An 11,162-nucleotide genomic window follows, 5' to 3' on the forward strand; every position below is an offset into this window, starting at 1 on the left:
CGCATTACTAAGTTGGACCGCCCGGCACCGTCAACTGCCGCGGCACCGACGTCTTCTGCACCGTTGAGTCCGGTCTCGGAAGAGCCGTCGAGTCTGGTGCCTACCAGCTCCCCGGCACATGCTGTGGCTGAGCTTATCGTGCCCTCCACGCGAGAGAGGTTCTCCACAGCACAGGAGTTGATTGCCTTGATGGAGCCCGAGCTGCCTCAACCCCCGGCACCGCCGGTGCGGGTTGTTCAATCATTAGGCAAGCCCGCCCTGATAAGACCATCCTTGTCCGGTACCACCGAACGTCACCGACCACGGTCCAGGTCCCGCAGGCACTCTCGGTCCTGTCATCGATCCCGGTCCTGACGCCGCTCGCAGTCCCGGTACTGCTCTCCATCTAGGGACTGGTAGTACTCACGGCACCGTTCGAGATCCCGGTCACCGACCCGATACTCTCGGCACCGATCCAGGTCCTGGCACCACTCGCAGCACTGTACCTCTCGCAGCCGATCTTGACACAGGGTTTCAAGGCACCGGTCGACCTCCCGGCACCGTGCCAGTCACAGGTCCCAGTCTCACTCCCGGCACCGGTATGACTCCCAGTACCGTTCTCCGGTGCTGCATGGAGATGGATCGAATGGACACAGAGACCCTCCCCAAATGGTCTCAGCGCCTCTGTGGCCTTCTTGTCATCCATCCCTCTCATCCCATGCGGACAGTGCTTCCTATGGGGATTCGGATACTCACAGCAGGTTCACCCAAGGAACCCATGGCTCAGACCAGGGACCTCATCAGTGGTCCTTTTGGACACCTTGGGCTTATCACCAAGCCCAAGGTGAACCAGTTGTACCATCACGCTCCAGTCCCTAATAACACAGTGTGCCAGAGGTCACTGTTAGCAGACCTCCCCCGGCTGGTACGGAGGAAGCTTCTACCCAAGCACCGGACCCACATGATCTTCCGGCTCTGGAGGTCCCCCAGGATCAGGAGTCAGTACAGGACCCAGTCGTCCCGGGGCTTTCATCCTCCTCTTCTCCAGATGAGGCAGTAGCAGGGATGTCATCATCGGGCCTGCCTCCAATAGACCTCAGGTCACACCAGGACCTTCTGTGGCATGTCATCCAGAATATCAGCGTGCCAGTAGAGGAAGTTCCAGAGGTGGAAGACCCGGTGATAAGTATATTGTTGGCAGAGGCACCAACTAGGGTGGCCCTCCCCTTCATCCGTTCGATCCAGGCTAGGGCAGACACCATCTGGCAATCCTCGGCACCCATCCTGCCCACAGCCAGAGGGGTCGAACGGAAATACATCATGCCCTCTGTGATGGAGTAGGGACTGTCTGTGTGGGGGGTGGGAGAGCAGGGGAGGACTTTAGGGGATGGACGATGCCAGAGCCTGTAACCTGAGCTAGGTAAGGGAGGGGAAAGGTCAACACCTTTGCCCGGGAAGGGGAACAAAGGAAGGGAGTGGCAGGAGGGAAGCAGTTTGAGTTTGGGCTTGGGGCTGTGTGGGTGGAATTCAGGGGATCCTAGCTAGGATCCAAGCACCCTGAAAGCCCAGAAGGACTCGGAGGAGGGGTCCTTACTGTGCCTGCAAGCTCTGCTGTAACCTGTGTTCCTGTTGTCCAATAAACCTTCTGTTTTACTGGCTGGCTAAGAGGCACTGTGGGTCCCAGGAAGAGGGGTGCAGGGCCGGACTCCCCCACACTCCGTGACAACTGGTGGCAGCGGCGGGACATACTGCACCCCGTGGACGGTGCTTCCTGAAGTAAGTGACTGGGGAGCAGTAAAACGAAGGGGTGGTTAACCCCTGGGAGTGTGTGCCCAGTGAGAAGGACTTTGCAGTAACAGGGTCCCCGGGGGATTGCAGTGAGCGGTCCCAGGGGCGAAGGAGTCGGCAGCTCGACCCTGGCAGAGAGGTGGTGACCTCACGAAGGACTGGTGCACTAGGGGTCCCCCCGGAAACCGTGGGGAGTGGCGAGCACCCCAGCCTGTGAGTGGCCAGCAGGAAGATGTATGCCAAGCGGCGCAAGTGTGACCTGGTGGAGCTGTGCAAGCAGAGGGGGCTGCGCCCAGGGAGACGCACCAAGGACCAGCTGATTGCCCAGCTGGAGCAGGGAGACCGCATGAATGAACGGAGCCCTGTCTCTGAGGGAAGCAGCCGGGCAGATGCAGCTCAGACACCAGTGTCTGTCCCCACTGGGAGCGGTCAGCCGGCGGACGAGGGCTTCCCGAGACCCCCCCTTCCTAGGCGTAGGGGAAGGGCGGGGAGGAGCCCAGTGTATACCGAGGGCACCGTGACACCCCCGGCCAGCAGAGGATCCGCCCGGCGAAGCTCACCCCCCAGCAGGGGATCCTCCCGGCAACGCTCGGCATCCGTGGAGCGGAGGCGGCTGGAATATGAAAGGGAGCTGAGACGGGAGGAGCTCGAGTTAAAGAGGAAAGAGCTGGAGGAGAAGGCGAAACAGCGTGAACATGAGGAGAACCAGCGCCAACGTGAGCGGGAGGAGAAGGAGAAACAGCGTAAACATGAGCTGGACCTGGCCCGGCTGAGGAGCAGTGAGGCTCCGGCTGCGGTGAGTGAGGGGGGACCCAAGCCTACAAAGAGCTTTGATAAGCACTTGCTGCCCTGGCGTAAGGAGGGGGAGGACATAGATACCTTCCTGACGGCCTTTGAGAATGCCTGCGAGCTGCACAGGGTTGACCTTGCAGACAGGATCGCAGTTCTCACCCCCTTACTGGACTCCACAGCCGTGGAGGTGTACAGCCGACTGAAAGGGGCAGAGGCAGGGGACTATGAACTGTTCAAACAGGCCCTGCTCCGCGAGTTTGGGCTGACTCCTGAGATGTACCGGGAAAAGTTCCGGAGCCAGCGTAAAACCCGTGAGGTCACATACCTACAACTGGTCAACCGGGCACAGGGGTATGCCCGCAAGTGGACAGCTGGGGCCCAAACTAAAGAGGACCTGCTTGACCTATTCATACTGGAGCACCTGTACGAGCAGTGCCCGTCCGACCTGAGGCTGTGGTTGATGGACCAGAAGCCGGAGAACCCGCAGCATGCAGGCCAGCTGGCCGACCAATTTGTGGACAGTCGGGCAGGGGATGGCAGGGATGAGTCTCGAAGGAGCAGGCCTGCCTCAACGCAGAGAGAGAGTCATCCTGGGACCTCCCAAAGGGGGCCTATGGAGAACCCCCCCAAAAGGGGAACATCCAGCGGCAGGTCCCTCCGACCCACTCAAGGGGACCCACGAGATATGGGCTGCTATCGCTGTGGCCAACGAGGTCACAGCCGGGCCCAGTGCCCCAAGCTCAGGGACAGACCAAGCAGACCCAGCCCACAGAGGGTGGACTGGGTAAAAACCCAATCGGAGGAGGGGCTACATTCCCAGGAAAGGGGGGTTGGCAACATACCACCTGTGGATGCTCCAGGTTCCGGGTTTTTGGTTTACCGGGTGGGCGCGGGGCTGCCCCTCCGGAAAGAGTGCATTGTTTCCCTGGAAGTGGATGGGAGGAAGGTCACTGGGTACTGGGACACGGGCGCAGAGGTGACGCTGGCCCGGCCCGAGGTGGTGGCCTCAGATCGGATGGTTCCCGACACCTACCTGACCCTGATGGGCGTGGGCGGGACCCCATTCAAGGTACCCGTGGCAAGGGTACACCTGAAATGGGGGGCCAAGGAGGGCCCCAAGGATGTGGGGGTACACCAATATTTGCCCACTGACGTGTTAATGGGAGGGGACCTTGAGGACTGGCCTAGTAACACCCAGAGTGCCCTGGTCGTGACTCGTAGTCAGAGTCGGCAAATGGCACTGCTCCCCGACAACGGGGAAGGTACTCGACCTGAGGTGCAGGACCCTAACTCAGGGAACGGGGAACGCCCAGGGGCACAGTTCAGAGAGGCTGCGGCCTCAGACCCAGCCAGCAAGAGAGAGCCGGTCCCCATTCCTGTCCCAGCTGCTGAGTTCCAGGCCGAGTTACAGAAAGATCCCTCCTTGCGGAAGCACAGGAACCAAGCTGACCTTAGTGCGGTACAGACCATGAGGAGAGGTTGCAAGGAGAGGTTCCTGTGGGAGAAGGGGTTCCTGTACCGAGAATGGGCTCCCCCAGGGGAAGTAGAGTCATGGGGGATCAGGAGGCAGCTGGTGGTTCCCCAGAAGTTCCGTCGCAAGCTGTTGTACCTGGCCCATGACATCCCTATCGCAGGGCACCAGGGAATCCGGCGCACCAGGCAGAGGCTGCTACAGAACTTTTACTGGCCTGGGGTCTTTACCCATGTCCGACAGTACTGCCAATCCTGTGACCCCTGCCAGAGGGTGGGGAAGGCCCGGGACAAGGGGAAAGCGGCTTTGAGGCCTTTACCCATCATAGAAGAACCTTTCCAGAAGGTGGCCATGGACATAGTGGGACCCCTCAGCAAGACGACCCGGTCAGGGAAGAAATACATCCTGGTGGTGGTGGATTTTGCCACTCGCTACCCCGAGGCGGTGGCCTTGTCCTCTATTGAAGCAGACACAGTGGCAGATGCGCTGCTGACAATTTTCAGCCGGGTGGGGTTCCCCAAGGAGGTCTTAAAGGACCAGGGGTCCAACTTCATGTCGGCCCTGCTCCGGTCCTTATGGCAGAAATGTGGGGTCCAGCACAACTGGGCCTCAGCGTATCACCCCCAGTCCAACGGGCTGGTAGAAAGGTTCAACGGGACGCTGAAGATGATGCTAAAAACATTTATGAACCAGCATCCGCAAGATTGGGACAAGTACTTACCTCACCTGCTGTTTGCGTACAGGGAGGTGCCCCAGGAATCTACCGGGTTTTCACCTTTCGAACTGTTGTATGGAAGGCGGGTGAGGGGGCCCCTAGACCTGATGAGGGACGAATGGGAGGGGAAGGCCGCTCCCGAGGGAGAGTCAGTGGTGGAGTATGTCCTGACCTTCCGGGAAAGACTGGCTGAGCTCATGGGCCTGGCCAGGGAGAATCTGGCCCGAGCCCAGAGGAGGCAGAAGGTCTGGTATGACCGCACAGCACGAGCCCGTGCCTTCGCCACCGGGGATCAGGTGATGGTTCTTATCCCCGTGAGGAGAAACAAACTCCAGGCTGCCTGGGAAGGGCCTTTCAAGGTTATCAAGCAACTGAATGAGGTAAACTATGTGGTGGAGCTGTCAAACCGGGCACATCACCGTCGGGTGTACCATGTGAACATGATGAAACCGTACTATGACAGGGAGAATGTGGTGTTGGCCGTGTGTGGACATTGGGAGGGGCAGGGAGATGACCCCTTAGTGGATCTATTCCCTGGGACAAAAGCTGGTTCCCCCCTGGAGGCGATTCCCCTCTCTGATCAGCTGACCCCGGGCCAGCACGCTGAGATCAGAGGGGTGCTGCATCTATACCGACAGCTGTTTTCCAACCAGCCTGGACGCACTAATTTGACTGTCCACCGGGTGGAGACCGGGTCACATCCCCCTATAAGATGCTCCCCTTTTCGGGTCACTGGGAAAACTGCCCAGGATCTTGAAAGAGAGGTCAGGGACATGCTGGCTTTGGGGGTGATCCAGCCGTCTTCCAGCCCTTGGGCCTCGCCAGTGGTGCTGGTTCCCAAGAAGGATGGGTCAATCCGGTTCTGTGTGGACTATCGAAAGCTCAATGCCATCACCGTATCTGATGCCTACCCTATGCCCAGGCCTGACGAGCTCCTAGACAAGCCGGGAGGTGCTCAGTACCTCACCACTATGGATCTTACCAAAGGCTACTGGCAAGTGCCGCTGGACGCAGATGCCAGGCTGAAATCGGCCTTTATCACCCCTCTGGGGCTCTACGAGTTTCTGACCCTGCCCTTCGGCCTCAAGGGAGCGCCGGCCACCTTCCAGCGCCTGGTGGATCAGCTACTGAGGGGGATGGAGAGTTTTGCAGTGGCGTATATTGACGACATCTGCGTCTTCAGCCAGACCTGGGAGGACCACATATCCCAGGTTAAACAAGTCCTAGACCGACTCCGAAAGGCTGGGTTAACAGTAAAGGCGGAGAAGTGCAAGGTGGGGATGGCTGAAGTATCTTACCTGGGCTATCGGGTGGGGAGCGGCTGCCTGAAGCCGGAACCAGCCAAGGTGGAGGTGATCAGAGACTGGCCTGCTCCCCAAACCAAAAAGCAGGTCCAGGCCTTTATTGGGATGGCGGGGTACTATCGAAGGTTCGTGCCCCACTTTAGTGCCATAGCCGGCCCCATCACCGAACTGTGCAAAAAGGGGAAGCCAGACAAGGTGATCTGGACTGAGCAGTGCCAGGAGGCTTTCCGGGCGCTGAAGGAGGCTCTGGTTAGTGGCCCCGTTCTGGCAAACCCAGATTTTGACAAACCCTTTATGGTGTTCACTGATGCCTCAGACACGGGACTGGGGGCAGTGTTAATGCAGGAGGATGAAAAGGGGGAGAGACACCCCATCGTGTACCTGAGTAAGAAGCTGCTACCCCGGGAACAAAGCTACGCGGCCATCGAGAAGGAATGCCTGGCCATGGTGTGGGCCCTTAAGAAACTAGAGCCATATCTCTTTGGGCGACACTTCACCGTGTACACCGACCACTCTCCCCTGACCTGGCTGCACCAGATGAAAGGAGCCAACGCCAAGCTCCTGAGGTGGAGCCTGCTCCTGCAGGACTATGACATGGACGTGGTCCATGTGAAGGGAAGTGCCAACCTTACAGCGGATGCGTTGTTCCGGAGAGGGGACCCTGAACTTCCCCAGGTCACTGGGCAGAGTGACCCCGCTCAGTTCAGTCTCGAAGGGGGGAGAGATGTGATGGAGTAGGGACTGTCTGTGTGGGGGGTGGGAGAGCAGGGGAGGACTTTAGGGGATGGACGATGCCAGAGCCTGTAACCTGAGCTAGGTAAGGGAGGGGAAAGGTCAACACCTTTGCCCGGGAAGGGGAACAAAGGAAGGGAGTGGCAGGAGGGAAGCAGTTTGAGTTTGGGCTTGGGGCTGTGTGGGTGGAATTCAGGGGATCCTAGCTAGGATCCAAGCACCCTGAAAGCCCAGAAGGACTCGGAGGAGGGGTCCTTACTGTGCCTGCAAGCTCTGCTGTAACCTGTGTTCCTGTTGTCCAATAAACCTTCTGTTTTACTGGCTGGCTAAGAGGCACTGTGGGTCCCAGGAAGAGGGGTGCAGGGCCGGACTCCCCCACACTCCGTGACACCCTCCAAAGGATATGAGTACCTATATTTGCACCCCCCCTCCCTGTTCATTGGTTGTACAGTCCATCAATGAATGGGAGCGCCACGGCCAAAAGGCCACTGCACCTAAATCAAGGGAGGCCAGGCGAATGGATTTGTTGGGATGAAAAATCTATTCCGGGGGAGGCTTCCAACTCAGGGTAGCGAACCAACTAGCCCTCCTGAGTAGGAACAACTACAAAACCTGGGAGGCAGTAGGGAAGTTTACAGAGCTGGTCCCGCAGGACTCCCGCCAGAAATTTACAGCACTCCTGGAGGAAGGAAAGAAAGTAGCGCAGACCTCCCTACAGGCCTCGCTGGATGCCGCTGATTCGGCAGCTAGAACAGTCGCCTCTGGAATCGCCATGCGACGTATATCATGGCTGCAAGTGTCAGGCCTGCCACCTGAACTTCAGCAGACTATACAAGACTTACCATTTGATGGCCAGGGCCTATTCTCACAGAAGACGGACCCTAGGCTACAGAGTCTAAAAGACAGTCGCATAATTATGCGTTCACTAGGAATGCACACGCCACAGACTCAAAGACGATCCTTCCGCTCCCAATCTCAGCGCCCTTACCCCCGACCTAGGCCAATGCAAGGCTTTACCAGAAGGCGAGGTCGTACCAACCACAGACGTCAGTCTGGACCTCAAGGGGGTAACAATTCCAGTCCCACCAAGCCAACAGCGGGACCCAAATCAAACTTTTGAGGGTGCGCCCGAGAGCAGTGTACCAATTGTCTCCCAGGATCCTTTCAGTTCTACAACCGCCTTTCCCCGTTCCTCCCTGCGTGGTCCCAATTAACCTCGGATCTTTGGGTCCTACGCACGGGAGCTTGAATACCATCTTCAGTTTCTTTCACCCTCTCCCTCCCAACCCCCCTCCTCGTCCCTCTTCAGGGACCACTCTCATGAGCAACTCCTCCTGCAGGAGGTTCGGAGGCTCCTTACAATCGGAGCTATAGAGGAGGTACCAGAGGAACTAAGGGGCAAGGGGTTTTATTCCCGATATTTCCTAATCCCCAAGGCGAAAGGGGGCCTCTGACCTATCCTAGACCTGCGAGGACTGAACAAATTCATGAAAAAGTTCAAGTTCCTCATGGTATCCCTGGGAACCATCATTCCTTCCCTGGATCCCGGAGATTGGTAAGCCACTCTCAACATGAAGGACGCATATTTCCACATTGCAATTTACCCCCCGCACAGACGGTATCTACGCTTTGTGGTGAATCATCAACATTATCAGTTTACGGTCCTTCCCGTTGGCCTCTCCTCGGCCCCTTGGGTATTCATGAAGTGCATGGCAGTAGTCGCCGCTCCCCTCCGTCATCGTCGAATACATGTCTTCCCATACCTCGACGACTGGCTTATTCAAGGGACCTCCGAGGCACAAGTCACCAGTCATGTGAGCATCATCAAGGACCTATTCACGCATCTAGGCCTGATAATCAATTTGGAAAAATCCACTCTGGTGCCTACGCAGAGGATAGAGTTCATTGGAGCCACGCTGGACTCCAATCTTGCAACGGCCAGTTTGCCTCTACCTCGTTTTCAGGCTATAGTCTCCCTTGTACAAAGACTTCAAAGCTTCCCCACAACCTCTGCCCGCACTTGCCTTGGCCTCCTCGGTCACATGGCTGCATGCACATTCGTCACAAAGCACGCCAGACTGTGCATGCGTCCTCTTCAAACTTGGCTCGCCTCAGCCTATCGTCCGGGCAGAGACACCATAGACATTATACTCACAATTTCACTGAGCTGGCTGACACCATCCCTGGTGTGTGCAGATCTGCCGTTCCAGCCACCGCAGCCCTCCACGTCCTTAACAATGGACGTGTCATCTCTCGGCTGGGGTGCTCACCTAGGGCACCTTCGCACTCAAGGCCTTTGATCGTCTCGGGAGTTGGCATTACACATAAATGTCCGAGAACTGAGAGCGGTTCGACTGGCGTGCCAAGCATTCCAGCACCATCTACAGGGTCGTTGTGTTGCAGTGTACACAGACAACACAACGGCCATGTATTACATAAACAAGCAGGGAGGGACACGATCCTCCCCCCTTTGTCTGGAGGCGATTCAACTATGGGACTTCTGCATAGCCCCCTCAATAGACCTGGTAGCCTCCTTTCTCCCAGGAGTCCAGAACACTCTTGCAGATCAACTGAGCAGATCCTTCCTGTCTCACGAGTGGTCCATCCGTCCGGACATTCTCCATTCTGTATTCCAGAAGTGGGGCTTTCCCCACTTAGACCTCTTTGCCTCCTGAGAGAACAGGAAATGCCAGGTGTTCTGCTCCCTACAAGGTCGCTCCCCGGGTTCCCTCTCGGACATGTTCCTAATTCTGTGGAAAGGTCACCTATTTTATGCCTTCCCACCATTTCCTCTCGTCCACAGAGTTCTACTCAAGCTCTGTAGGGACAGAGCCCAACTAATACTGATCGCTCTGGCATGGCCGAGACAGCACTGGTACACCTTGCTGCTCAATGGCAAACCCGATCCCCCTGCCACTCCGCCCAGACCTCATAACACAGGACTTCGGCAGGCTTCACCACCCGGACCTGCAGTCCCTCCATCTGACAGCATGGCTGCTGTCTGGTTGAGCTAATCTGAGTTGCGTTGTTCCACCGCAGTGCAACACATGCTGCTGGGAAGCAGAAAACCTTCCACGTGGACGACACATCTCGCCAAGTGGAAGCGCTTCTCCCACTGGTGCGCCCAGCATGACTTTATCCCCGAAGGTCTATCGGTCGCCATTATCTTGGACTATTTATGGTCCCTCAAGGAGCAGGGCCTGACGATCTCTTCTATACGGGTGCACCTTGCAGATATTTCCACCTTCCATCCTGTGGAAACTGGCAGTTCAATCTTTTCTCACCCCATAGTTTCCAGGTTCCTCAAAGGCTTGGAGCGACTCTACCCTCAGGTCAAGCGCCCAGCCCCTTCCTGGGATCTAAACCTCGTATTAGCTAGGCTCATGGGTCCCCCCTTTGAGCCTTTAGCCACATGCTCGCTGCTGTACCTGTCCTGGAAGACAGCCTTCCTCGTCGCTATCACCTCGGCTAGGCAAGTCTCGGAACTTCGAGCTTTGATTGTGGATCCCCCGTATACGGTATTCCACAAGGACAAGGTACAGCTGCGACCGCACCCAGCATTCCTCCCTAAGGTGGTCTCTGCCTTCCACGTTAATCAAGACATCTTTCTACCAGTCTTTTTCCCGAGCCAGCAGTCATCGCATCGCGAACAACAGCTGCATACTCTGGATGTCCGCAGGGCTCTCGCCTTTTATATCGAGAGGACCAAACCCTTCCGATGTTCGCCTTAGCTCTTTGTAGCTGTCACAGAGCGCATGAAGGGCATGGCAATCTCTGCCCAATGGATTTCATCTTGGGTGACATCCTGTATCCGGACATGCTATGACTTGGCTCACATTCCGACTGGCCATCTCACTGCCCATTCTACTCGGGCTCAAGCCTCATCTGCCGCCTTCCTGGCCCATGTTCCCATCCAGGAAATTGTCATGCAGCTACCTGGTCTTCCATCCACACCTTTGCATCACACTACGCATTGGTCCAGCAGTCCAGAGACAATGCCGCCTTTGGCTCAGTGGTCTTACATTTCGCAACATCTCGCTCCGACCCCACCGCCTAGGTAAGGCTTGGGAATCACCCAACTGGAATGGATATGGGCGAGCACTCGAAGAAGAAAAGACGGTTACTCACCTTTGTAACTGTTGTTCTTCGAGATGTGTTGCTCATATCCATTTGTGATGGAGTAGGGGCTGTCTGTGTGGGGGATGGGAGAGCTGGGGATGTCTTTAGGTGAGGGACAGGATCTTTAAGCCTGTAACCTGAGCCAGGTAGGGGGGAAGGGGTTAGCACCTTGGCCCGGGAAGCTGGACAAAGGAATCGGCCGGCTGGAGGAGGGGCAGTTCAGTTTCGGTTTTGGGCTGGGTGAGGGGAATTCAGGGGATCC

This window comes from Gopherus evgoodei, chromosome 2 (assembly GCF_007399415.2).
Source record: "Gopherus evgoodei ecotype Sinaloan lineage chromosome 2, rGopEvg1_v1.p, whole genome shotgun sequence".
Taxonomy (NCBI): Eukaryota; Metazoa; Chordata; order Testudines; family Testudinidae; genus Gopherus; species Gopherus evgoodei.